This window comes from Choloepus didactylus, chromosome 13 (genome assembly GCF_015220235.1).
Source record: "Choloepus didactylus isolate mChoDid1 chromosome 13, mChoDid1.pri, whole genome shotgun sequence".
In the NCBI taxonomy this organism is placed as follows: Eukaryota; Metazoa; Chordata; class Mammalia; order Pilosa; family Megalonychidae; genus Choloepus; species Choloepus didactylus.
This window is the reverse complement of record NC_051319.1, coordinates 623960-651561: the sequence shown is the minus strand read 5'-3', so window position 1 is coordinate 651561 and position 27602 is coordinate 623960. Positions and strand designations below refer to the sequence as shown.

Here is a 27602-nt window from a genome sequence, read left to right as displayed (position 1 = left end):
TCCCCGTTCTTTAAAAATGTTTCTAAATATTTTGCTGTATTATGTCATACTTATCTATTGTGCTTATAATTAAGATGTATTTTGTAATTTATGTAATAGCCACTGCATAGGTAAGGAAATAGGCTTTGAACATTGTAAGCAATTTGCCCAAAATCAAACAGCTGATCAGTGATGGAGCCAAGATACAAGCCTGTTTCTTAGCTCATGTTTGTTTGTTTCCCATTGTACTAATGTGTCACATGATGTAGAGTCTGATTTAAGATCTGTTTTCTAGCCTTATGTCAAATATTTTAGCATGTGACTTTCAGCAAGTGACTTGACTACTCTGAACCACAGTTTCCCTGTGGTGACACAAAGAATTGAATTATCAAATCATGCTCACTCAAATCAGAGATTTTATCCAGCATCTAGCTTTCATAGTTATTTCAAGGATGCAAGTGAACACGAACATAGCCAAAGCAGAGAGAGTTCTGGGACCACCAGTACAATTCCCAGGTACTTTCTTTCTACTTAAGAACCCACTCTGACCAAGGCTAACCATAAAAGGTTTCTACATTATGTGGACAGAATTAATTTGATTTGGTCATAAAAATGTCTGTTTTATTTCCAGGTAGTTTGATTTTCCAGACAGCTATGCTCCATAAATCATAGATTCCAGGTTTGTTAACCATAAATAAATTCTAAACAAACCAAGTAAATCCTGCTAGAAGCATTCTATAAAGATTCTCCAGCTAGCAAATATCATTAATTTGTTTCCAGGACATCTCATTAGCATGCTAATGACAGATGTCCTGGTCATCTTCTTTCTTTCCCAGGTCATCCACCCCAAAGAGGAAGTAGATTGCAAACCTACTGTTTAGCCATTTCTTTGTATCTTGTCTATAAAATGACAGTTGTGTTTCCTAGCAATGGTTTTTTAAAGAATAAAATAGGATGCTGTATGTAAAAATACTTTAAACTACACAATGCCATATGGTAGATGTCACACAGAAGCAAAAAGCAACTTACTTGAATATGGACTTAGACATGGGATGAAAGGGGTACAAAAGTTAAACTAATCTTATGTTGGATTATCAGAGAACATTAAACAATAAATGCTTTTTTAAAATGTTTAAGTGTTCCATATCATATCCATTTAAAGTAAGTGAAGAAATCAGTTGTAGTGCACTAGGACAACCTGAGAAGGCAGAAGAGGGAGAGAACTCCAAAGAAGGCGAACAAGAATCACAGTATGTGTGAGCATATGCAGCTTCAAGGTTAGAGATAGCTGATTGAACAACATGCTTACTCCATACTGAAACACCACTAAAATGATAGTAAAGGGATATTTATTTTAAAGGCATAATCCCACAAGGACAAAGAAAATGGGTTAAGAGTCAATAGCAACACAATTTGAAAACAGAAAAGCAGAAAGGTTAATGATAACTGATTTTGCATACTTGAGAAAGCGGTGTGGAAAGCTGAATAGAACTCCCTAAAAACTTGAAAATTAATATCCATAGGTACCACTATAAGTGGGAATGAATATGAGGATAAAAACAGGATGATTGATTCAAAGTCTGGGTTGGAGAGACCCTCCATTTCTTTCCCCTACTCTGAAATCAGGTGGCTGCCCTCCATCACCCCAGCAGAGTACTGAAGGTTTATTCTCTAGACAAGATAAAATGAAGGGTCTTTAGACTAGGACAGTACAAGCACAGCTAGAAATAGGACATAAGTTAAAAGTTAGATACCGAATGCTGAGAACCTCCTGGCCTTCTTTACCCTCTTGGTTCTCAGACATATATCACTTGGGCAGAAGATTGGAAGATTCTTCTCTGGGAAATATGATCCGTCTAAGAAGAAAGACCTAAAGATACAGACAGCAGGAATTATTCAAGGCCAGATTGCTAGCCACATTGCCATTAAAGTCCACAGTTTGAAGTTTCATAGCTTTCAATCAGCTTTTAGACAGCCACAGAACACCAAATACCTAGGAAAGACTCTCACATGAAATATGAAGATCAAAACCACCAAACAAAAGTTAACTTGAAGTATACAGAATCTGTGCAAGGAAAAGAAAACTTGACAGAAATCATTAATATCCAGTTTTGCAGAAAGATATTGCACCCATAAAACATAAACAGAGTACTATAAAATGAACAACAAAAGAAAGAACTTTGGGGAATTAAAAGCAAAGCACACCTAAAATTTCCTCTTTTAACCACATTCACATATATAATTCATTGCTGCTAATTAGGTCGTATGTATGTAACTACAATAAAAATTTAAAGATAAAACATAGGATTGTACAACAGTGAACCCTTTTATAAACAATGGACTATAGTTAATAATACAATTATAAAAATGTTCTTTCATGAATTATAACAAATGTACCACTCTAATGCAAGTTGTTAATAATAGGGTGGTATATTGGGAGAAAAATTATTTCATCAGTTGCAAAGGTACCACACTAATGCAAAGTATTACTGATAGGGAATGGGGTGGGGTATATTGGAACACTGTATTTTTTACCTGATTTTTCTGTAAACTACAATTTCTCTAATTACAAAATTTGTAAAAATATGTATCTACAAATACACTTTTTAAATTAGCTAATTTTATATAGCAATATATTTTAAAAATTTATTACAGCACAACCAAGTTCAGTTCATTCAAGGAATGCAAGAATTGTTTAATGATTTAATAGCAATTGTTGTAATCAAACAGATTAATAGAATAAAGAGGGGGAAAAGAAAGCAGACATGAATAACTTGATAGGGTTAGAAGATAAGGTTGAAGAAATCTAGGAAGAAGAGCCAAAGAGAGAAAAAAGATAAGAAAATTGAAAGATTAGTCCAGGAAATACTTCATTCAAATAACAATTCAGAAAGAAAACAGAGAAAATGGAAAACAGAGAAAAAGGAAATCAATGAATAGTTCACAAAATTGTCCTAGAACTAAAGGACATTAGTTTCCAAATTGAAAAAGTCCAGTAAGTACCAAGCACAGTGATGAAAGTAGACACACCAAGGCACATCATTATGAAGTTTCATTTTATAGGAAACAAGGAGAATATATACCAAGCTTCCAGAGTCAGGGATAAAACAGTTCATGGGCAAAGGAACAAGAGTCAGAATAGCTTTGTACTTCTCTAAAGCAAAACTGAAACCTAGGTAATAACATCAAGTTTTTATGGGAAATTATATGCAAATTAGAATGCTATTTCCTACCAAATGATCAGGTGTGAAAGTAGATAAAGGCATTTTCAGACATTCAAACCCTCAAAAATATTTACCTGTTACACACCCTTTACTAGAAAACCTCTAGAATAAATGCTTTAACAAAGTAAGGAAGTATGCCAAGAGAAAGAAAGACGTAGAATGTAGGAAATAAAAGAGAAAGGAAGGGAATCCTGAGGATGCTGGTAAAGGGAGATCTTGGAAAACAACTACACTGAGCATAATCAGCCAGTCCACATAGGAAAAGACTGAGGGCTTCAGAAGAAAGTGCCTAAGACCATAAATTCCACAAGGACAACTACCCTAATTATTTTTAATAAATGCATAAAACTGTAGAATTAAGAGGGCTACTAGGGAACACATAATTTAAATAGTTTTATGGGAAAGGAAAATGAGGGCAAGAGAATTCCCCAAAGTCACTAACTGACAGCACTGTGATCTGGGTTTCTTGGTTATTGGTCCAGCACTGTTTTCATTACCAAGTGCTGTCTTCTTACCTTAAAGATCATCCTGTCTTTTTTCCTCACCGTATCAGTTTTGAAGGTTAAAACACACTGCCGTAATTAAGAGTGATTTAGAGATGGTTTTCAGTCAGAAGACAAATGACCCTGGGAGGAGGTACAGGCAATTGAAATATATAATCCCTAGGACGAGGTTAAATTTTAAAGCTTCCCTGTTAGAATCAGCTTTTCCTTAACCCCGCATAGAGAATCACTGGCTCAATCTAGCCTTTTTCTTTTTTTTCCTTAAAAAATATACTAGCCCTTTTCACTTAAATGGGGAGAACTTGGTCCCAAGTCTCGTGACTCTGAGGACAGTGTCCATTCCAGTATATCATGCAGATTCCAATAGTAAAGTAATTTAACAGGCATCCACATTTATTTCATGATCACGTAATGGTAGCCCAGTGACCTCTTCCCAAATAAACAGTAGGTGGTTTCCCGAGTACACCAGGAAGTAGTGTGCAGAAGTTGCAGCTCTTCCTGTTGATATTGCTCAGAATCCCTTTGAGGGTGAGGGTGAAATGGTGGCCTCTGAGTGTGAGTTCTCGGAGATTCCTTAAACCCTTCCTTGGTCCTCAGAAGTAGAGATCTCTTGTACCACCCATCTTGAATATGATAGGTTTTTGTATTTTGTTTTTTTTTTTTTAATGATAGAATAAAAATAGTAAGCCAGGAGAAAGCAAATCATTTTTAATACATATATCTAATTAGTTATTCTGCCAATATGAAACAGAGATATGAAAAAGAAGACAGCAAAAAAAAAAACCTGAAAACTCATTTTTGTGTAAGTTCTATTCTGTTTTGTCCCTGTATTAATTTTCATTTCAAACAAAACAGAAAATTTCTAAATTCAAATATAATCAGTTATTGACCCAAATTAGATAATGTGAGGGCAGGACCTGACATAGATGGTAACAGATATTACTATCTAATCACTCTGTAATAATCTGAGTCCTGTACAGCCCTAGGAAATTATACTACCAGTGCTATTAACAAGGAAAGATTGAAAAGTCAGTGCACAGCAAGGATAAGTTCTTATTGACTCACTGTGTATATGTGAGAGAGAGAGAACATCCTTACTGTCTACTTGCACTCCAGTGCATCAGGAAGATTGTTAAGGTATTATTCTGTGCTTTGAACTTTGTGAAAGAGATTTTTTGCCTTTCAAATTCTAAGTGGTATTAATGTCTGAAGACCTGTGTAGGATGTTACAGTATGGATGAAGTCAAAGTAAAAGGATTTCACTATTTACTAAGAACCCAGACAATTCAAGAATACAGTTTTTCTCTCATTCTATTTTACATCACTGGTATTTTATATCTACAGTTTGCCTGTAACTAGGATATAATCTTCTCCTTATATCTCATCCCCTAAAAAGTTACAAAATTTTTTTGAGGTCAGTCTACGAAAAAATGTATTTTAACAAATTTGGGGGATTTGGGCCTTAGTTTGTTTTGCTTTGGTTTAAGAGTTTTATGTTAGATTCAGATTTGATTTTATTTAACAACGGTTAACATTGAAAACTGCCTGTGAGAAAATTCCAAAATCAGGTATTTGCATATTTCCATAATCATCACTCTCCTTCCCTTCAGTTACTGCTGGAATCACATTTAAACAAATGACTTATAATGGTGGTTTCAAGCTTCATAAAGATGGGGCTTAAGTGAATCTACAAGGAAATTGGAGTAAAACCTATATTTGGCTCAAAATATACTTTTTATAAGGCAGTTGCAAAAGATATTTGCTAAGTGGTCATTTGGAAGCCACAAGAGGGAATGGGAAATTTATATCAATGGGACTAGGCTTGCCTAGTCAGGGATTAAAAAGCAGCTGCTGTAGTTGCAAATCTGATGACAGGAATGCAAAGACCAGTGGCTGGGCCTGCTGTGTGGCTAGGCGGGGTCTTCCACACTTTCCCAATGCTGTCTATCTCTAAGCACAGGATCATAATCTGACTTCCTTGAATGTCACATAAGAGGCCACCACTCTGTTATCATTACAAAAGTTAATTGCTAAAGTACATAAGGCCCTTCTTGCCTTCTATTTCATACTGCAAAGATTGGTTGTATTCTTTTCCAAGATCTTTTTTTTTTTGCCAGTGTTCATCTACATAATTTATTCTTTTTTTCTTTTTTTCTTTTTTTCCATCCTATTCTTTTTTTATCTTCATTTTACTGAGATATATTCACATACCACACAGTCATACAAAACAAATCGTACATTCGATTGTTCACAGTACCATTACATAGTTGTACATTCATCACCTAAATCAATCCCTGACACCTTCATTAGCACACACACAAAAATAACAAGAATAAAAATTAAAGTGAAAAAGAGCAATTGAAGTAAAAAAGAACACTGGGTACCTTTGTCTGTTTGTTTCCTTCCGCTATTTTTCTACTCATCCATCCATAAACTAGACAAAGTGGAGTGTGGTCCTTATGGCTTTCCCAATCCCATTGTCACCCCTCATAAGCTACATTTTTATACACTTGTCTTCAAGATTCATGGGTTCTGGGTTGTAGTTTGATAGTTTCAGGTATCCACCACCAGCTACCCCAATTCATTAGAACCTAAAAAGGGTTGTCTAAATTGTGCGTAAGAGTGCCCACCAGAGTGACCTCTCGGCTCCTTTTGGAATCTCTCTACCACTGAAGCTTATTTCATTTCCTTTCACATCCCCCTTTTGGTCAAGAAGATGTTCTCCGTCCCACGATGCCAGGTCTACATTCCTCCCCGGGAGTCATATTCCACGTTGCCAGGGAGATTCACTCCCTTGGGTGTCTGATCCCACGTAGGGGGGAGGGCAGTGATTTCACCTTTCAAGTTGGCTTAGCTAGAGAGAGAGGGCCACATCTGAGCAACAAAGAGGCATTCGGGACGAGGCTCTTAGGCACAATTATAGGGAGGCCTAGCCTCTCCTTTGCAGCAACCGTCTTCCCAAGGGTAAAACCGATGGTAGAGGGCTCAACCCATCAAACCACCAGTCCCCTATGTCTGTGGTCATGTTAGCAACCATTGAGGTGGGGTAGGCCAATACCCCTGCATTCTCCACAGGCTCCTCAAGGGGGCACTACATATTTTTTTCCTTGGTTTTGTTTTGTTTTTTGTTTTTTTTTTTAACTCTTTTTTCTTTTTTAAATAAACTGTATGGAAAAAAAAAATTTTTTTTTTAAAAAACCATACAATAAAAGAACATTTCAAAGAGACCGTAACAAGGGAGTAAGAAAAAGACACTAACCTAAGATAACTGCTTTACTTCCAACCTGTTCCTACTTTACCCCAAGAAACTTACCTAATATACCAACATTTCTGTGAACTTGTTCCTACTATATCCATCAGAAATTAACAGACCATAGTCATTCCTGGGCATCCCCAGAACGTTAAATAGCTTATCTGTTCTTGAATTATTGTTCCCCCTTCCTTAATTGCTCTCTATTGCTGGTTCCCCTACATTCTACATTATAAACCATTTGTTTTACATTTTTCAAAGTTCACATTAGTGGTAGCATATAATATTTCTCTTTTTGTGCCTCGCTTATTCCACTCAGCATTATGTCTTCAAGGTTCATCCATGTTGTCATATGTTTCACGAGATCGTTCCGTCTTACTGCCGTGTAGTATTCCATCGTGTGTATATACCACATTTTATTTATCCACTCATCTGTTGAAGGACATTTGGGTTGTTTCCATCTCTTGGCAATTGTGAATAATGCTGCTATGAACATTGGCGTGCAGATATCTGTTCGTGTCACTGCTTTCCGATCTTCCGGGCATATACCAAGAAGTGCAATCGCTGGATCGAATGGTAACTCTATATTTAATTTTCTAAGGAACTGCCAGACTGACTTCCAGAATGGCTGAACCATTATACAGTCCCACCAACAATGAATAAGAGTTCCAATTTCTCCACATCCCCTCCAGCATTTGTAGTTTCCTGTTTGTTTAATGGCAGCCACTCTAATCGGTGTTAGATGATATCTCATTGTGGTCTTAATTTGCATCTCTCTAATAGCTAGTGAAGCTGAGCATTTTTTCATGTGTTTCTTGGCCATTTGTATTTCCTCTTCAGAGAACTGTCTTTTCATATCTTTTGCCCATTTTATAATTGGGCTGTCTGTACTATTGTCATTGAGTTGTAGGATTTCTTTATAAATGCAAGATATCAGTCTTTTGTCAGATACATGGTTTCCAAAAATTTTTTCCCATTGAGTTGGCTACCTCTGTACCTTTTTGAGAAATTCCTTTGAGGAGCAGAAACTTCTAAGCTTGAGGAGTTCCCGTTTATCTATTTTTTCTTTTGTTGCTTGTGCTTTGGGTGTCAAGTCTAGGAAGTGGCTGCCTAATACAAGGTCTTGAAGATGTTTTCCTACATTATTTTCTAGGAGTTTTATGGTACTTTCTTTTATATTGAGATCTTTGGTCCATTTTGAGTTAATTTTTGTGTAGGGTGTGAGGTAGGGGTCCTCTTTCATTCTTTTGGATATGGATATCCAACTCTCCCAGCCCCATTTGTTGAAAAGACCATTATGACTCAGTTCAGTGACTTTGGGAGCCTTATCAAAGATCAGTCGGCCATAGATCTGGGGGTCTATCTCTGAATTCTCAATTCGATTCCATTGATCTATATGTCTATCTTTGTGCCAGTACCATGCTGTTTTGACAACTGTGGCTTTATAATAAGCTTCAAAGTCAGGGAGTGTAAGTCCTCCCACTTCGTTTTTCTCTTTTAGAGTGTCTTTAGCAATTCGAGGCATCTTCCCTTTCCAAATAAATTTGATAACTAGCTTTTCCAAGTCTGCAAAGTAGGTTGTTGGAATTTTGATTGGGATTGCATTGAATCTGTAGATGAGTTTGACATCTTAATGACATTTAGCCTTCCTATCCATGAACATGGAATATTTTTCCATCTTTTCAGGTCCCCTTCTATTTCTTTTAGTTTAGTTATGTAGTTTTCTTTGTATAGGTCTTTTACATCTTTGATTAAGTTTATTCCTAGGTACTTGGTTTTTTTAGTTGCTATTGAAAATGGTATCTTTTTCTTGATTACCTCTTCAGTTTGTTCATTTCTAGCATATAGAAACATTACTGACTTATGTGCATTAATCTTGTATCCCGCTACTTAGCTAAATTTGTTCATTAGCTTTAGTAGCTGTATCGTCGATTTCTTGGGGTTTTCCAGATATAAGATCATATCATCTGCAAACAATGACAGTTTTACTTCTTCTTTTCCAATTTGGATGCCTTTTATTTCTTTGTCTTGCCGGATTGCCCTGGCTAGCACTTCCAGCACAATGTTGAATAACAGTGGTGACAGTGGATATCCTTGTCTTGTTCCTGATCTTAGGGGGAAGGCTTTCAGTCTCTCACCATTGAGTACTATGCTGCCTGTGGGTTTTTCATATATGCTCTTTATCATATTGAGGAAGTTTCCTTCAATTCCTACCTTTTGAAGTGTTTTTATCAAAAACGGATGTTGGATTTTGTCAAATGCTTTTTCAGCATCTATTGAGATGATCATTTGATTTTTCCGTTTCCAATTTTTAATGGGTTGTAATACATTGATTGATTTTCTTATGTTGAACCATCCTTGCATGCCTGGAATGAACCCCACTTGGTCATGGTGTATGATTTTTTTAATGTGTCTTTGGATTCGATTTGCAAGTATTTTGTTGAGGATTTTTGCATCTATATTCATTAGGGAGATTGGCCGGTAGTTTTCCTTTTTTGTAGCATCTTTGCCTGATTTGGGTATTAGATTGATGTTAGCTTCATAAAATGAGTTAGGTAGTGTTCCATTTTCTTCAAGGTTTTGAAAGAGTTTGAGTAAGATTGGTGTCAGTTCTTTCTGGAAAGTTTGGTAGAATTCCCCTGTGAAGCCATCTGGTCCTGGGCATTTATTTGTGGGAAGATTTTTGATGACTGATTGGATCTCTTTGCTTGTGATGGGTTGATTGAGGTCTTCTGTTTCTTCTCTGGTCAGTCTAGGTTTTTCATATGTTTCCAGGAAATTGTCCATTTCGTCTACATTATCCAGTTTGTTGCAATACAGTTGTTCATACTATCCTCTTATAAATTTTTTAATTTCTTCAGGATCTGCAATTATGTCACCTTTTTCATTCATTATTTTGTTTATATGGGTCTTCTCTTGTTTTCATTTTGTCAGTCTAGCTAGGGGCTTGTCAATCTTGTTGATCTTCTCAAAGAACCAACTTTTGGTGATATTTATCCTCTCTATTGTTTTTTTTTTCTCTATGTCATTTATTTCTGCTTTAATCCTTGTTATTTCTTTTCTTCTACTTGGTTTAGGATTGGTTTGCTTTTCATTTTCTAGCTTCTTCAGTTGATCCATTAGTTCTTTGATTTTGCTTTTTCTTCCTTTTTAATATATGCATTTAGTGCTGTAAATTTCCCCCTCAGCACTGCTTTTGCTGCATCCCATAGGTTTTGGTATGTTGTGTTCTCATTTTCATTCATCTCTATATATTTAGCAATTTCTCTTGATATTTCTCATTTAACCCACTGATTGTTTAGGAGTGTATTGTTTAACCTCCAGGTATTTGTGAATTTTCTAAGTCTCTGATGGTTATTGACTTCTAATTGTATTCCATTGTGGTCAGAGAATGTGCTTTGAATAATTTCAATGCTTTTAAATTTATTGAGGCTTGTTTTATGTCCCAGCGTATGATCTATTCTGGAGAAACTTCCGTGAGCACTAGAAAAGTGTGTGTATCCTGGTGATTTGGGATGTACTGTTCTATATATGTCTGTTAAATCTAATTCATTTATCAGATTGTTTAGGTTTTCAATTTCCTTATTGGTCTTCTGTCTGCTTGATCTATCTATGGGAGAGAGTGATGTGTTGAAGTCTCCCACAATTATTGTGGAAACATCAATCGCTTTCTTTAGTTTTGCCAGTGTTTCTCTCATGTATTTTGTGGCACCTTGGTTGGGTGCATAGACATTTCTGATTGTTATTTCTTCTTGTTTAATTGCCCCTTTTATTAGTATGTAGTGGCCTTCTTTGTCTCTCAAAACATCCCTGCATTTAAAGTCTATTTTATCTGAGATTAATATTGCTACACCTGCTTTCTTTTGGCTGTAGCTTGCATGAAATATTTTTTTCCATCCTTTCACTTTCAATTTCTTTTTGTCCCTGTGTCTAAGACGAGTCTCTTGTATGCAACATATTGATGGTTCATTTTTTTTGATCCATTCTGCGAATCTTTATCTTTTAATTGGGGAGTTTAATCCATTTACATTCAACGTTATAACCGTGAAGGCATTTCTTGAATCAGCCATCTTATCCTTTGGTTTATGTTTGTCATATATATTTTTCCCCTCTGTCTATTAATATCCTTTATTGAACCCATACTGAATCTCTTTAGTACTGAACCTTTCTCCAAGTCTCTGTGTCCTTTCTTTGTTTCTCTGTCTTTAGGGCTCCCTTTAGTATCTCCAGTAGGGCAAGTCTCTTGTTAGCAAATTCTCTCAGCATTTGTTTGTCTGTGAAAAATTTAAGCTCTCCCTCAAATTTGAAGGAGAGCTTTGCTGGATAAAGTATTCTTGGTTGGAAATTTTTCTCACTCAGAATTTTAAATATATCGTGCCACTGCCTTCTCGCCTCCATGGTGGCTGCTGAGTAGTCACTTCTTAGTCTTATGCTGTTTCCTTTGTATGTGGTGAATTGCTTTTCTCTTGCTGCTTTCAGAACTTGCTCCTTCTCGTCCATGTCTGACAGTGTGATCAGAATATGTCTCGGAATGGGTTTATTTGGATTTATTCTATTTGGAGTTCGCTGAGCATTTATGATTTGTGTATTTATGTTGTTTAGAAGATTTGGGAAGTTTTCCCCAACAATTTCTTTGAATACTCTTCCTAGATCTTTACCCTTTTCTTCCCCTTCTGGAAATCCAATGAGTCTTATATTCGGACGTTTTATATTATCTGTCATATCCTGAGGTCCGTTTCAGTTTTTTCGATTTTTTTCCCCATTCTTTCTTTTATGCTTTCATTTTCCATTCTGTCATCTTCCAGGTCACTGATTCGTTGTTCAGCTTCTTCTAGTCTTGTACTATGAGTGTCCAGAATCTTTTTAATTTGGTCAACAGTTTCTTTAATTTCCATAAGATCATCTATTTTTTTATTTAGTCTTGCAATGTCTTCTTTATGCTCTTCTAGGGTCTTCTTGATATCTTTTGTATCCCGTACTATGGTCTCATTGTTCCTCTTTAGTTCTTTGAGTAGCTGCTCTAGGTGCTGTGTCTCTTCTGATGTTCTGATTTGGGTGCTTGGGCTTGGGTTATCCATATCGTCTGTTTTTTTCATATGCTTTATAATTTTCTGTTGTTTTTGGCCTCTTGGCATTTGCTGAACTTGATAGGGTTCTTTTAAGATTTGTAGACGAATTATCTCTAATTTATCAGATCTACAGCTTCGTGGAGTACACTTTCTCTAACTAACCAGCAGGTGGCATCCATGAGCCACCTGTTCTCCACAAGCCAGTTCTCCCCTGCTTTGCCTTTGTGGTGAGTGGGAGAGTGAGTCTTGTGGGGTCCAATTGGTGTACCAGGCTTGCGTGTGTAGTTGGTGTTGCCTGCCCTGTATATGGGGCGTGTTTCTGGGCAGTCAGGGAGTGGGGGGTGGCTCTAACAATCAGATCTCCCTGGTGATCCTGGAGTTTTAAAGCTGCTGCAATAGTCTAATCCTTCAGTTCAGTCCTGCCACAGTTTGTCTCTGCCACTGACCCACAAGTCCTTGGTATTGGCGTATGGCTCCTGAGACTTGCAAGTGGGTCCCTCTTCCAGGCCGTGCACCCCCTGGTCCTCTGTTGAGGGATGACTGCTATGTCACAGGTGAGTGCCGTCCCCCCAGGGCGGTTCTGGGCTGCTGGGCTGTGTAGAGAGGCTCCCAGTCTGCTGAAATGATGGCTGAATGGGGCTTTGTTAATTCACACTGCTCCACCTTCCCAACTCTGGGACAATCAGCTGAGGTTGCAGGGAAGGCTAATGTCCACGCCCAGTTTTGTGGTGTGTGCCTGTTATTTGAAGCACTTCCGTCACACTGGGTTGTCTGGGGCAGTTCTGGGCTATGGGGCTGGCTATGGGTAGGAGTGTTTCCTGTTCACCAGGATGATGGCTGTGAGCGGACACCCCCCTTTTCTTGGGAAGTTGTGATGTTTAGTGAATTTTCTCAGCCACTGGATTATTGCCTTTTGTCTCAGAGGTCTCTTAGTTCTGCTCTGGTCTTGACCTGCCCAAATTGCAAGTCTTTGAAGCTTTCTGTATTGGGCTTCTTAGAGTAATTGTTTTAGAAAAAGAAAAAAGGATTAAAAAAAAAAAAATAGGCCCTCCTCACAGATCTAATGGGTTATTGAAATGCTAAGAGACAAAGCAATTAGGGCCATTAAGGAAAGGTCCACAGGGCAGAGAGATCAGCTTTTCTTCGGGATTTGCATATGAGCCTCAGGGCCTGAGCTCTGCCCTTCCCCTTTCTATGTTCACCAGAACTCCAAAAATCCTCCGCTTTTATTTTGGAGTTTTTCGTGCTGTGTTTTTCTATGCCTGTCTCCTCTCTGCTGGGCTGGCTGCTCTCAGATTCACTGGTGTCTGGTCTCAGTCTATCCATGGTTGGAGTTTGGATCAGTAGAATGAGTTTCCAATAAGGGCTGCCACTGCAGTTCTCCCTTCTCCTTCCCGGAGCTGACAGCCCCTCCTCCCACGGGACTGAGCCTGGCAGGGAGGGGTGCGGGTCCCCTGGCCACAAAAACTTACAGATTTCGCTGATCTCAGCAGTTCCACATTTTCATGAGTGTTGTATGAAGTATGCCCAAAGTGAGATTGCTCTGTGTTGTCCAGTCCACGGAGTTCCTGGCTTTCTACCTACTTTCCTGGAGGAGTAACTAAAGCATACAGCTCACCAGTCCGCCATCTTGCCCCACCTCCTCCAAGATCTTTTATGCTGAAAAAAACCACAAACTCTTCTCCCTGCTATGCCTGTATACATCTCAGCGTCGTATCTCAGAAGGAACCTCAATACATAGATATGTTATAGTTTTAAGCATTCTCAGTACTACAGAAATACTTAACTATCTTAAAAAAATAAATAAGTAAACCTTTGTCTTCAGCACTTGAATTCTGTTATCCTGTTATTGTCAGTGCTGCTAATTTCTAAGATTATGTGGCCAAGAAAAAAGCTTTCTTACACTGTTTAGACTTAAATTCTAGAATCATTTTATTTGAACTAATTTTTCTGCCAAGTCTATTCAGTGGACTCCTGATCCATCACCCCTAAATGAAAGAGGAAATTATTCCCTAGCTATTGTTTGTTTGTTGTTGTTGTTGTTTGAGAAAATATAATTATTCATTTGTTATTTTACACCTACATTAATTCTAATCAAGCCTGCTTTTTACTTGTACGTTTTACCATTGTTTAATAAAATAGAGAAGTAAAAACAGTACTATTTATTTCTAACACTAATTTACTTATGGTTACAGATTAAGACAGTGAGAGAAGCCCAAAGACTGCTAATGTTATATCCCAGAGAGTTGTGATCTGAAAATAGGTCTGCAGCTTTTTCTGGGTCTTTGAAGGTCAGATTCTGGAAACTCACTGTATTAGTTAGGGCTGCAATCTCAGGTTGCCTCAGCTGCATTTGAAACAACAGATATATATATTCCCTCACAGTTCTAGAGACTCCAAATCTGAAATCAAGGCATGGGCAGGCCCTGCTTCTGAAGGCTCTAGGGAAGAATGCTTCTTGTCTCTTCCTATCTCTGGTGGCTCCTGGCAATCCTTGGTATTCTTAGCTTGGAGCTTCATCACTGCAGTCTCGGTCACTGTCTTCACTTGGCCTTCTTTTCTCTGTGTGTCTCTCTGTCATTCTCTTTTCTCTTAAGAACACCAGTTATTGGATTACTGCCTGCTCTAAATTCAGGATGATCACATCTCAAGATCCTTAACTAATTATATTTGCAAAGCTTCTATTTCCTAATAATGTCAAATTCTGAGGTTCCAGATAGGCAAAAATTGGGGGAGACTGCGTAGGACTTGACTCCCAGGGGTATAAATCTCCCTGGCAACATGGGACGTGACTCCCAGGGATGCGCCTGGACCCAGCATCATAGGATTGAGAAAGCCTTCTTGACGGAAAGGGGGAAGAGAAATTAAAGTAAAGTTTCAGTGACTGAGACATTTCAAATGGAGTCGAGAGGTCATTCTGGAGATAACTCTCATGCATTATATAGATATCCCTTTTTAGTTTTTAGTCTATTAGAATAGCTAGAAGGAAATACCTGAAAATATTAACTGCAATCCAGTATCCTTGATTCCTGAAGACGATTGTATAATTATATTGCTTATACAGGATGACTGTGTGATTGTGTAAACCTTGTGGTTCACACTCCCTTTGTCCAGTGTATGGACAGGTGAGTAGAAAATTGGGGACAAAAACTAAATGAAAAATAGAGTGGGATGGGGGGGGTGATGAAATATTTTGGGTGTTCTTTTTGTACTTTTGTTTTTGTTATTTATTTATTTATTTATTTATTTTTGGAGTAAGAAAACTGTTCAAAAGTTGATTCTGGTGATGAATGCACAACTATATGGTTGTACTATGAATGGTTGATTGTACACTGGATGGTTGTAGGGTATGTGAATATGTCTCAATAAACTGTATTAAAAAAAATTGGGGGAGGACACACACTACACCCACAGAGACTGAACATAAAGAAGAGAGGAGAATGTGAATATATCTCAATAAAATTGCATTTAATTTAAAAAAAGAGAAGAAGAGAAGAGAAAAGGGAACACTCCTTCAGTCATAGCGCCTCTTCAGAATCAGTCTTCTGTGGAATGAGGAAATTGCAACAGCTGAGGAAAACCTGTGAAGAGAATTTTTACGAAACCTTCCCTTTGCCTGGACAGGGTTGCAAACCTCAGGCTCTGAATCTGAGTCAAAACTTTCTGCCTTTACCCAAAATTTGGTGTGACAATCAATTCAGATTTATAGTTTGGGATGATTTCTTCTAAAAGTGCTTTGAATTCTCACAGATCTTTCTCCACTGTGCCAAGTCTGAGCCTTCATCTACTCTCTGTTCCCCCAGCTGCGCAGCTCACCCCAACTCAACCTTGCCTCAACTTATTCTGGGGAAGTGCTGCACTAGAGGTACAAGGGAACAAAGGAATCAGAAAGTGATATGGTAAATAAAAATATCAGCTACCTGCAAATCTCAGTACAGAGATTCAAGTAGGTGTAAACTGAACTAGGAATGTGCTGAACTATTGTAAAAATTTCATTCAGGAAAAGACAGGAGGGAGATGAGAGGGAGAGAGACACACCAGCTGACAGAGTAGGGAAGAGGCAGGGTAGGGTGAAGTACCAGAAGAGAAGGAGAAAAAAGAGAGAGGAAGAGTCTAGCTACTGTTTTATTTGCTTAGCTTCTCATAACTTTTTAGTTTGGACATTTTAGAGTAGTTGCTCTGCAATTATTATAGCTACCCAAGAAAGCTTTTAAGAGAAAACTAAAGTGACTATTTTAATAACAGATCAAGTAGATTTCAAAACAAAGGGATAATGAGGGTCATTTTATAATGGTAAAAGGTCAGTTAGTCAAAAAGATGGAACAATCCTAAATGTTTATGTACCAATAACAGAGTTTAGTAATATATGAAGCAACAACTAATAGAACTACAAGTTGAAATAGACAAATCTGGAGTTATAATGGGGAATTTCAGCACACTGCTCTCAGTAATTGGTAGAACAAGCAGACAGTTAATCAGTAAAGATATGGAAGACTTAACTAACACTATCAACTAACTTGACTTATTAGACATTTATATAACACCTTAGCCAGTAACAGCCAACATGTTTTTTTCAAGTTCAGACAAAACATCTACCATGATAAACATTATTCTGGTCCATAAAACAATAAATATAAAATTTTCTCAATAAATTTAAAAGGATTCAAGTCATACAAAATATGTTATCTAACCACAAGGAAATTAAATTAAAAATCAATAACAGAAAGCTGCCTGAAAAATCCCTATATATTTAGAAACTAAATTAACACACTTCTAATTAATCCATTGGGTCAAAGGAGAAATTAAAAAGGAAATTAGAAGCAGTACTTAGAGGGAAATTTACAGCACTGAACGCCTGTTTGAGTAAAGAAGCAAAGTCTGAAATCTATGACTTCAGCTTCTGAAGAAACTAAAAAAAGAACGAATGATGAAACCTAGAGTAAGCAGAAAGATCATATATGAATTCAATAAAATGGAGAACTAAAAAACAATGGAAAAAATTAATGAAATCAAAAGCTGCTTCTTAGAGAAGTTTTGTAAGATTGATAAATATCCAACTGATCAAGGAAAAGAAAAGACATAAATCACCAACATCGGGAATTGGAGAAGTGACAACACTATAGATTATACAGACATTAAAAGTATAACAAGGAAATATTATGAACAACTTTGTCAGTAAATTAGATAACTTAGATAAAATGGATAAATTATGTGCAAAATACAAAGTAGTAAAACTCGATCAAGAAGAAATAGATAAATTGAATAGCCCTACTTATATTAAAGGAATTAAACTTTTAGTTTAAAGTTTTTTAACACAGAAAACTGGCTAAATGGCTTCCTGGTGAATTCTACCAAATATTCAACAAAGAAATAGTATCAACTCTATGCAAAGTCTTTCAGAAATTAATGAGAGAATACTCCCAGCTGAGTATACAGGACTAACATTACCATGATACCAAGACCAGCAGACAAAGACACTACAAGAAAAGAAAACTAAACACTCTCATAAATATAGATGCAAATATCCATAACAGAATTTTAGCAAATTAAATCCAACAATATATAATATAAAGGATAATATGTCATGACCAAGTGGGTGTTGTCCCAGGCATGCAAGATTTTTTCACATTGAAAAGTTAATCATGTAATTCATCACCATATTTAACAGACTAAAGAGAAAACCTGTATGATCATTCACAATAGTTTGAGAAAAATATTTTAGAATATTTATCCTCCATTCTTGATAAAAATTCTCTTCATACTAGGTATAGACAGGAACTTCATCAGCTTGATAAAGGACATCTATGAAAAACTTCAGCTTATCTCATACTTAATGGTAAAAGACTGAATATTTTCCCTTAACATAAGGAACAGGGCCAAGATACCTGCTCTCAGCACTTCTATTCAGCATTATACTGTAGGTTCTAGCCAGTAAAATAAAGCCAGAAAAATCCAAAGACATCCAGATTTGAATGGAAAAAGTAAAACTGTCTTTATTCATAGACAAACATGATCACCTATGTAGAAAATCCTATGGAACTACAAACAAAAAGAGAAGCTTCCAGAACTAATAAGTGAGTTTAGCAAGTTGCAAGATACCAGGTCAATTACAAAAAATCAATTATATTTCTCTGTGCTGCCAAAGAACAATCAGAATTGGAATTTTAAAACATACCTTTTATGAAGCATCAAAAAATGTGAAATACGATAAATCTGACAAAAGATATGGAAAAGATACAGAAAAACTGGAAAATATAAAACACTACTGAGAGAAATTAAAGAAATGAATGGAAACATTTACCATGTTCATGGATTGAAAGGCTCCATATTTTTAAGTGTCAGGTCTCCCCAAGTTAATCATAGATTTAAAGCAATCACAGTTAAAAACCCAGCAGACTGTTTTTAGAGACAAGCTGTTTCTAAAATGCTTGTAGGAATGTAAAGGTCCTAGAATAGCCTAAACAACTTTGATAAAGAATAATAAAGTTGGAGGACTACAACAGCCTGACTTCAAGGCTTACTTAAAGCTACAAGTAATCAAGGCAATGTGATTTTGATGTAAAGACAGATCATTAGAACAGAATAGACACATACATACATTGTCAATTGATTTTTTTTGTGGTTGTTCACATACCATACAATTATCCAAAGAATCCAAAGTATACAATCAATTGTCGCCAGTACCGTCATACAGCTGTGCATCCATCACCACAATTTTTGTTCAATTTTTAGAACATTTTCATTACTCTAGAAAAGAAAGAAAGACAAAAGAAGAAAAAAAGAAATGAAAAGGAAACTCAAAACTCCCATATCCCTAACCACCCCCCCTCCATTGTTGACTCGTAGTATTGGTATAGTACATTTGTTACTGTTTATGCAAATACGTTGAAATACTACTCACTGTAGTATGTAGTTGCAATGGGTATATATTTTTCCCTATATGCTCCCTCTATTATTAACTTCTAGTTGTAGTGTCATTCTTTTGTTCTGGTTCGTGAAAGAGATTTCTAATATTTGTACAGTTAATCTTGGCCATTGCCCACCACAAGGTTTACTGTTTTATACATTCCCAACTTTTAACTTTCCAACTTTCCTTCAGGTGGACATACGTGACTCTGATGCTTCTCCTTTCCACCACATTCACACACCATTCAGCACTTTTAGTTATTCTCACAACGTGCTACCATCACCTCTGTTCATTTCCAAGCATTTAAGTTCAACCTAGTTAAACATTCTGCTCATAATAAGCAATTGCTCCCCCATTCTTTAGCCTCATTCTGTATCTTGGTAACTTATGTTTTGTGTCTATGAGTTTAGTTCCTATCAGTGAGACCCTGCAATATTTGTTCTTAAATGTCTGGCTTATTTCACTCAGTATATTGCCCTCAAGATTTCATCATCAACCCTTTTTTTTTTTTTTTTGAGATGATTTTGTTCACACGCCATACATTCCATACTAAGTAAACAATCTATTGTTCCCTGTATAGTCCAATATTTATGTGTTCACCACCCTCACCACTATCTATATAGGACATCTACATTTCTTCCACAAAGAAGGAGGAAGAGTTCAAAGAAAGTAGAGAGACAAAAGAAAAGAAAAAAGAAAGAGGGAAAGAAAAATGACAGCTAGGAAGCAGCAAAAGGAAAGATAACCTTAGATCAAAAGTAGAATAAAGAGTCAGACACCACCACCAATGCCAAGAGTCTCACACCCCTCCTCTAAGCTTCCCTCTGGTATTTTGCCTCTGTTACATTAAAGGAGCATAATATAATGATTCTGTTAATTACAGTCTCTAGTTTATGTGATGTATTTTCCCCAATACCTCCCTGTTTTTTTAATTCAGTTTATTGCGATATATTCACATACAGTCATCCATGATGTACAGTCAGCTGTTACAGCACCATCCTATAGTTGTGCATTCATCACCCCCAATCCATTCTTGAACATTTTACTTACACCAGAAAGAATCAGAATCAAAATAAAAAATAAAAATAAAAATAGAACAACCAAATCACCCCCCCACCCCACCTTATTTTTCATTTAGATTTTGTTCCCATTTTTCTACTCATCCATCCATACACTGGATAAAGGGAGTGCGATCCACAGGGTTTTCACAATCAAACTGTCACCCCTTGTAATCTACATTGTTCTACAATCGTCTTCAAGAGTCAAGGCTACTGGGCTGGAGTTTGGTAGTTTCAGGTATTTACTTTAGCTATTCCAATATATTTAAACCTTAAAAAGATTATCTATATAGTGCATAAGAATGTCCACCAGAGTGACCTCTTGACTCCATTTGAAATCTCTCAGCCACTGAAGCTTTATTTCATTTCATTTTGCATCCCCCTTTTGGTCAAGAAGATGTTCTCAATTCCATGCTGCTGGGTCCAGATTCATCCCCAGGAGTCATACCCTGCATTGCCAGAGAGATTTACACCCCTGGGAGTCAGGTCCCACATAGTGGGGAATACCTCCCTATTTTTAACACCTTGCAAGGTTGACACTTGTTTGTTCTCTCTCATGAAAAAACATATTTGTACATTTTATCACAATTGTTGAACACTCTAGGTTTCACTGCGTTATGCAGTCCCAAGTCTTATCTTTCCTCTTTTTTCTTCTAGTGTCCCACATGCTCCTAACCTTCCTCTTTCAACCATATTCATGGTTATCTTTGTTCAGTGTACTTACATTGCTGTGCTACCATCACCCAAAATTGTGTTCCACACCTCTCACTCCTGTCTTTTCCTATCAGTCTGTAGTGCTCCCTTTAGTATTTCCTGTAGGGCAGGTATCTTGTGCACAAGCTCTCTCATTGTCTGATTGTCAGAGAATATTTTGAACTGTCCCTCATATTTGAAGGACAGGTTTGCCAGATATAGGATTCTTGGTTGGTGGTGTTTCTCTTTCAGTATCTTAAATATATCATACTACTTCCTTCTTGCCCTCCATGGTTTCTGTGAGAAATCCGCACATAGTCTTATTCTAAGCTTCTTTTTATGTGATGGATCACTTTTCTCTTGCTTGTGTTCGGGATTCTCTCCTTATCTTTGACATTTGATGATCTGCTTATAAGTGTCTTGGCATAGGCCTATTCAGATCTATTCTGTTGGGAGTGCACTGTGCTTCTTGGATCTGTAATTATGTCTTTTCATAAGAGATGGGAAATTTTCATTGACTATTTCCTCTATTATTGCTTCTGCCCTGTTCCCTCTCTTTTCTTTCTGGGACACCAATGATACATACATTCTTGTATTCATTTTGTCCCTAAGTTCCCAGAGACATTGCTATATTTTTCCATTCTTTTTCCCTTTCTGTTCTTTTGTGTTGTAGGCTCTCAGGTGCCTGTTCTCCAGTTCCTGAGTGTTTCTTCTGTCTCTTGAGCTCTGCTGTTTTGTGTTTCCATTGTGTCTTCAGCTCTAACATTGTGCTTTCATTTCCATAGATTTGCCCAGTTGTTTTTTTCAACTTTCGATTTCTGCCTTCTGCATGCCCATTGTTTTCTTTATAGTGTGTCTCTTTTGCCATATCTTCCCTAAACTTTGTGATTGATTTTAGCATTAGTTGTTTAAATTCCTGTATCTCAGTTGAAGTGTAAGTTGTCCCTTTGACTGGGCCCATAACTCTTGTTTTCTTTAGTCTAGGTTGCAGTTTTCTGTTGTCTGGGTGGTCTGACCTCCTAAGCCACCCAATCAGGTTTTCCCAGACAGTAACAGGCTCAAGTCCCAGAAGGAGGAAATATTCAGTATCCGGTTTCTCTGATGGTGTGTCTTAGAAGGTTGACACACCTTGTGCTTTTCTGCCCAGCAGGTGGCACCTGTCAGTCTGTCACTACAGACTGGTGTAAGGAGGTATGGCCGGGAACTGTTTTCCCCCAGGCTCTGGGGTCTTGTTCTGAATGGAAGGTGGCTAGTAGAGCTGGGCCCCACCTCTTTCCTCTTGGAAGATATGCCCCATAGAGAGGGGTCATTGCATATAAATAGATTCTTTGTTTCTCTTACTCTGCTGTCTCCACCCTTGTCTGGGTCAGAGTGCTACGAGTTTGAAGGGCTGAGGCTTTCTCTACTGTAGAGTAGTGCAAGCCAAAAATGGGTGAGGCTTTCTCCAATGAGCTGCCCAGGTTGAGAGAGAGACAAAGGGACAGAAAGCCTCCAGATTCACCCATCAGCCAGAGATGGCACCCGATCCTTTGGGCTCCCCGTCCTGAGACACATACGTCCCCTGACTCTCCAAAGTCAGTCTTCACCAAAAGCCTCTGCTTGTTGGGGATTCTCAGTCTGTATTGAGCAGTTAACATTAAAACCCCAGTTGGAGCTGGGCTAAGGTATATTCGCTTGTTCAGAAAGTGCTGCTCTCTAGCTCCGTGAGGCTTCCATGAGGGAGGGGCTCTCGGCATGAGTCAGTAGTTTTTATTTACAGATTTTATGCTGCGATCTTGGGCATTCCTCCCAATTCAGGTTGGTGTATGATGAGTGGACAGTCACATTTGACTCCCCACAGTTATTCCAGGTTGTTTACTAGTTGTTTCTGTTTATTAGTTGTTCCAGGCGGACTAACTAGCTTCCACTCCTCTCTATGCTGCCATCTTACCTCCAGCTGTCAATTGATTTTTAATTAAAGTTTTTATTTTGAAATAATTGTAGATTTACTTTAAGTTGTAAGAAACAATAGGGACCCCTTGTACTTACCAGTTTCCCTCAATGGTAACATCTTACAAAACTATAGTACAATATCACAGCCAGGATATTGACATTGATACAGTCAAGATACAAAACATTTTCATCACAAGTGTCACTCCTGTTGCTCTTTTTTAGCCACACCCACTTCCCTGTCATTGTCACCTTCTCCTTAACTTCTGGCAACCAAAAATTTATTCACTCTTTTTTAATTTCAGTAATATTTTATACATGGCATAATATAGTAAGTAACCTTTTCAGATTGGCTTTTTTCACTCAGCAAGATTCTCTGGAGATTCATTTAGGTTGTTGCATGTATAGGTAGTTCTTTTTTGTTGCTGTAGTAATGTATGGAATGGATGTCCCCCAGTTTGTTTAACCATTTATCTGTTCAAGGACGTCTGGGTTGTTTCCAGTTTGGGGCTATTTTGAATAAAGCTGTGATAAGCAGGTTTTTAATTCAACAGAACTTTTCATTTCGGTGGGATTAATGACCAGAAGTACAGATGCTAGGTCATATGGTAGTTCCATGTTTACATTTTTGCTAAGCTGCCAAATTGTTTTCCAAAGTAGCTATACCATTTTATATCCCCACCAAGAATGTATGAATGAACTACTTTCTCAACATCCTCACCACATTTGCTGTCACTTTTTAAAATTTAGCCATTCGTATATGTATATAGTGATATCTCATAGTTTTTAAGATACATTTCTCTAATGGCTAATGATGTTGAATATTTTTTCATTGCTTATTTGCCATCTGTAAATTCTCTTTAGTGAAATGTCTTAATGTCTTCTGCCCAGGTTCTCATAGTATTATTGGCATCTTTACTGTTAAGATTTTGAGTCCTTTATATATTCTTTATACTAGTCCTTTATTGGATAAAGATTTTCTAAAAGTTCTGTAGCTTTACATTGAAATCTGTGATCCATTTAAAGTTAATTTTCTATAAGGCATGAAACGTATATCAAGGTTGATGTATTTTTTGGTCTATGGATATCCGGTTGTTCCAGCACCATTTATTGAAAGGTCCTCCACTGAATTGCTTTTGCATCTTTATCAAAAATGACTTGGGTATATTTGTGTAAATCTATTTTGGGGTTCTCTACTCTGTTCCATTAAGCTATATTCTTCTCTTCCACCGATACCACACAGCCATGATTACTATAGCTATATTAATGTTTTGATTTCATGTAGATCAATACCTGCCCCTTTATTCTTCTGTTTCAGAGACATTTCATCTATTTTAATTCCTTTGCATTTCCACATAAATTTTACAATAATCTTGTTTATATCTTCAAAAAATTGTGCAGGAAAGGAGAGTGAGTGAGGCAGAGGTGTGGGGGAGTGAGGAGGAAGGTCTCTGCGGAGGAGGGAGGAGATGGAGGGAGGCCCTGGAGAATCTGTGGAGATTGGGCAGGGGGAGCTGGACAAGGACTGGTGGGGCCAGAGCGTGCCCAGAGGGATAGGGGGTGGTGACAGCTATTTCTGTATAATGGACAAGTGATGAAGACATAATTTGCCAAAATGGGAAAGTTTTTGGAACCATGATGAATACAACAATTTGGTCAATATTGTCTTAACAGGCTTCAAATAAATCAGATATTCTCAGTACAGCTGAGTCTTGGTGACCAACCAAGGGAATCAGAAGGGAGCAGTATAAATAAGGCCCAACAAGCTACTACTAATAATGCTTTGTCTGAATCTACACTTCCCAAACCAGTTCAGAAACCACCCAAAAGTAAGGTTAATAATAACCCAAACAGTATAACTCCAACATGGAATTGAATGGGCTTGCTATGAAAAGGGGAGAGCCTGCCATCTACAAGCCATTAGACCCAATGCCATTCCCCAATTATAGAGCTAATTATAACTTTCGGGGCCTGTACAATCAAGAGTATCATTGCTCAATGCCTGAGATCTTTTTATGTCCAGCCGAAATAATGAATTTTTTGGAGAAGGAAATACCTGACAAGCTGCTAGACACAATGCTGCAATGAAAGCCCTTCAAGCGCTGCAGAATGAACCTAATCCAGAATAATCACCTCAGAATGGAGAATCAGGAAAAGAAATGGATGATGACAAAGATGCAGATAAATCTGAGATCACCTTAGTGTTTGAAATTGTTTTGAAGAGAAATATGCCCATCAGTTTTGAGGTTATTAAAGAAAGTGGACCACTGCCTATGAAAAGTTTTGTTACTCGGGTGTCAGTGCAGGAGTTCTCTGCAGAAAGAGAAGGAAATAGCAAAAAGTTCTCCAAGAAGCATGCTGCAACCACTGTTTTACAGGAGCTTAAAAAACTTCCACCTTCTCTGTGGTTGAAAAGCCAAAACTGTTTTTTTAAATATGCCCTAAAACAATAGTAAAGGCTGGTCCAGAATATGGTCAAGGAATTAACCCCATTAGCCACATGGCTCAAATTCAACAGGGCAAAAAGAAAAGGAGCCATATTAAATTTTGCTTTCAGAAAGAGGAATGCCTCAATGTTGAGAATTTGTGATGCAGATCGCAGTAGGCAATGAAGTTGCTACTGGAACGGGACCTAATAAAAAGATAGCCAAAAAAAAAAAAAAAAAAAAAAAAATGCCACAGAAGCAATGCTGTTACAGCTTGGTTCTAAGACATCCACTAACCTTCAAGAGCAATTTAACAAGACAGGGGAAAACAAAGGATGGAGTGGTCCAAAGGCTGGGTTTCCTGAACCAACAAATAATACTCCCAAAGGAATTCTTCATTTGTCTCCTGCTGTTTATCAGGAAATGGAAGCCAGCCACCACAAAGTAATCTCTGGCACTACTCTAGGCTGTTTGTCACCCAAAGATATGAACTGACCTTCAAGCTCTTTCTTCAGTATATCTCTCACCTTGAATAGTTCAGCTGCAATTGCCAGGGAACTCCTTATGAATGCAACATCCCCTACCTCTGAAGCCATAGGTTTAAAAGGAAGTTCTCCTCCCCCTTGTTCTCCAGTATAGCCTTCAAAACAGCTGGGATATTTAGCAAGGATTCAAGGCTTTCAGGTATGAACTAAAAGCAAAAACAAAAAAACAAAGTATCTCAGCCCCAACTCCTTCCTCTCTATCCATCAGAAGGTTCATTCTTGCCTTCTAGTATGGTCTGCATGCCACTTACACTGTAAATTAGGAACACAGAGGACAGAAGGAAGAGAGCCATGCACATGCCTCATTTCTTTATTATTTTACAGTCTATCCAGTAATTTCTTTGCTGCCTGGGTCTCCTCCATTTTCCTTTTTCCTTCTCCTCCTTTTTCTTTTTCTTCTTTTCTTTAATATTTTCATTCTCTGTTCTGGTCTGTCTTCTGATTGATCTTGAGTGGGTGCATCACTCTATCTTCTACAAATAAAAATTCTGCCTTCAGGCATTTGGTATCAAATTGGTTTGATTTTTCTAATGATTACTTTCATTGCAATTTTGTACTTTGCATTCCATTGCCAGTAAAACTTCAGATACAGCATTAAGGTACCGAATCCTAGAGGTCTGTTACCTGAGGAGTTAATTAAGCATGCAGTTAAAATAATGAAATGCTTTCTAATTGTTTGAGGCATAAAAATGTGGATTTGTTTTACTGGGTCATGGTTGGGCCATCTAGTGTAGCACCTGCCTCAGAGGGTGCCAACAATTCTATTTCACCACATAATGTAAAACTAGCTTGTACCTCACTTAGCGTGTTGTGTGTATGAATTTGGGAATGGAAAGTTTTTTTTTTTTCCTATTTGTTTCTTTTTCAGAAAAAGTAACAATAATAACAACAACAAAACAATTCTTTATGGTTAGGCCAGAGCTTTTAAAAGAATTGTTAATTCTAGAAAGGTGAAACACCTGTGTCCTGATTTCTTAGTTGCCTTGAAAATCATGTTCTAAACTGTAACTGCTAACTTGACTGGATAAACAGCAGCATGCTTGTGTGTAGAGAGTGTACTGCTTCCTCAGATTTCACTGTTTTTATCCCCTTTTCCATCTTAGACTTAAGACCAAAAACTGTAATTTCCTTTATAAATACTCTAGAAAATCTGTATTCTGTAGAATGATCATGTATTTATAAAATTTTACAAGTTTAGTTTGTAAAATAAGAAAGAAAATCATGTGTTTTGAGGAGTAATTTGAGTATTTTTTGTTTTCCTTCACAAAAACCTGATTCTTTGAACTCTGTTGCCAGGTAGTTGTTGGTGTTTTAAATTGGACTATTAATGTGAAATTAAAGAAGCTGTTAATGATTCTTGGCTCTGTCATCTGAAATTAATTTACAGTTATAATTTTAGACTTTGTTTTTGTTTTTTACCTCAAGAATTACAATAAATCATTGTTTAATAAAAATCATGCAGGGATTTTGGTAGGAATTATGTTAACATGTATATCAATTTGGGAAAAACTCACATCTTTACTACATTGACTCTTCCAAACCAAGTACACAATATGTCTCTCCATTTATTTAGATCTTTGATTTCTTTCATCAACATTATGCAGTTTTCCACACACAAGTCCTGTACATGTTTTGCTAGATTTATACCTATGAATTTAATTTTTAAAAAAAAATTGTGAGCCTGATATTGTATTTTTAATTTTGTTGTCCACATGTTCATTGCTAGAATATAGAAAAATAATTGATTTTTGTATATTTGTATTATATCCTGCAGCCTTGCTGAGCCCACTTATTAGTTCTAGGGGGTTTTGGGTAGATTTCTTGGACATTACAACGTAGACTATCATATCATCAGTAAATAGAGATAGTTTTATTTCATTGCATGCCTTTTATTTCTTTCTCTTACCTTATCACACACACTACAAATTGCAACATTAATGTTGAATAAGAGTGTTGAGAGCAGACATCCTGGCCTTATTTCTGATCTTAGAAGGAAAGCATTCAGTCTCTCACCATTTG

General features: G+C 37.2%; 1 protein-coding gene and 1 pseudogene across 2 annotated transcripts in view; both read left to right on the top strand.

Moving 5' to 3' along the window:
- The window catches only part of SREK1IP1 (SREK1 interacting protein 1), a 68991-nt gene that overhangs the window by 31246 nt on the left and 10143 nt on the right, over positions 1–27602 (top strand). The gene's annotated exons all lie outside the window — the stretch shown is intronic.
- Positions 24485–25959, top strand: LOC119507808 (annotated as a pseudogene).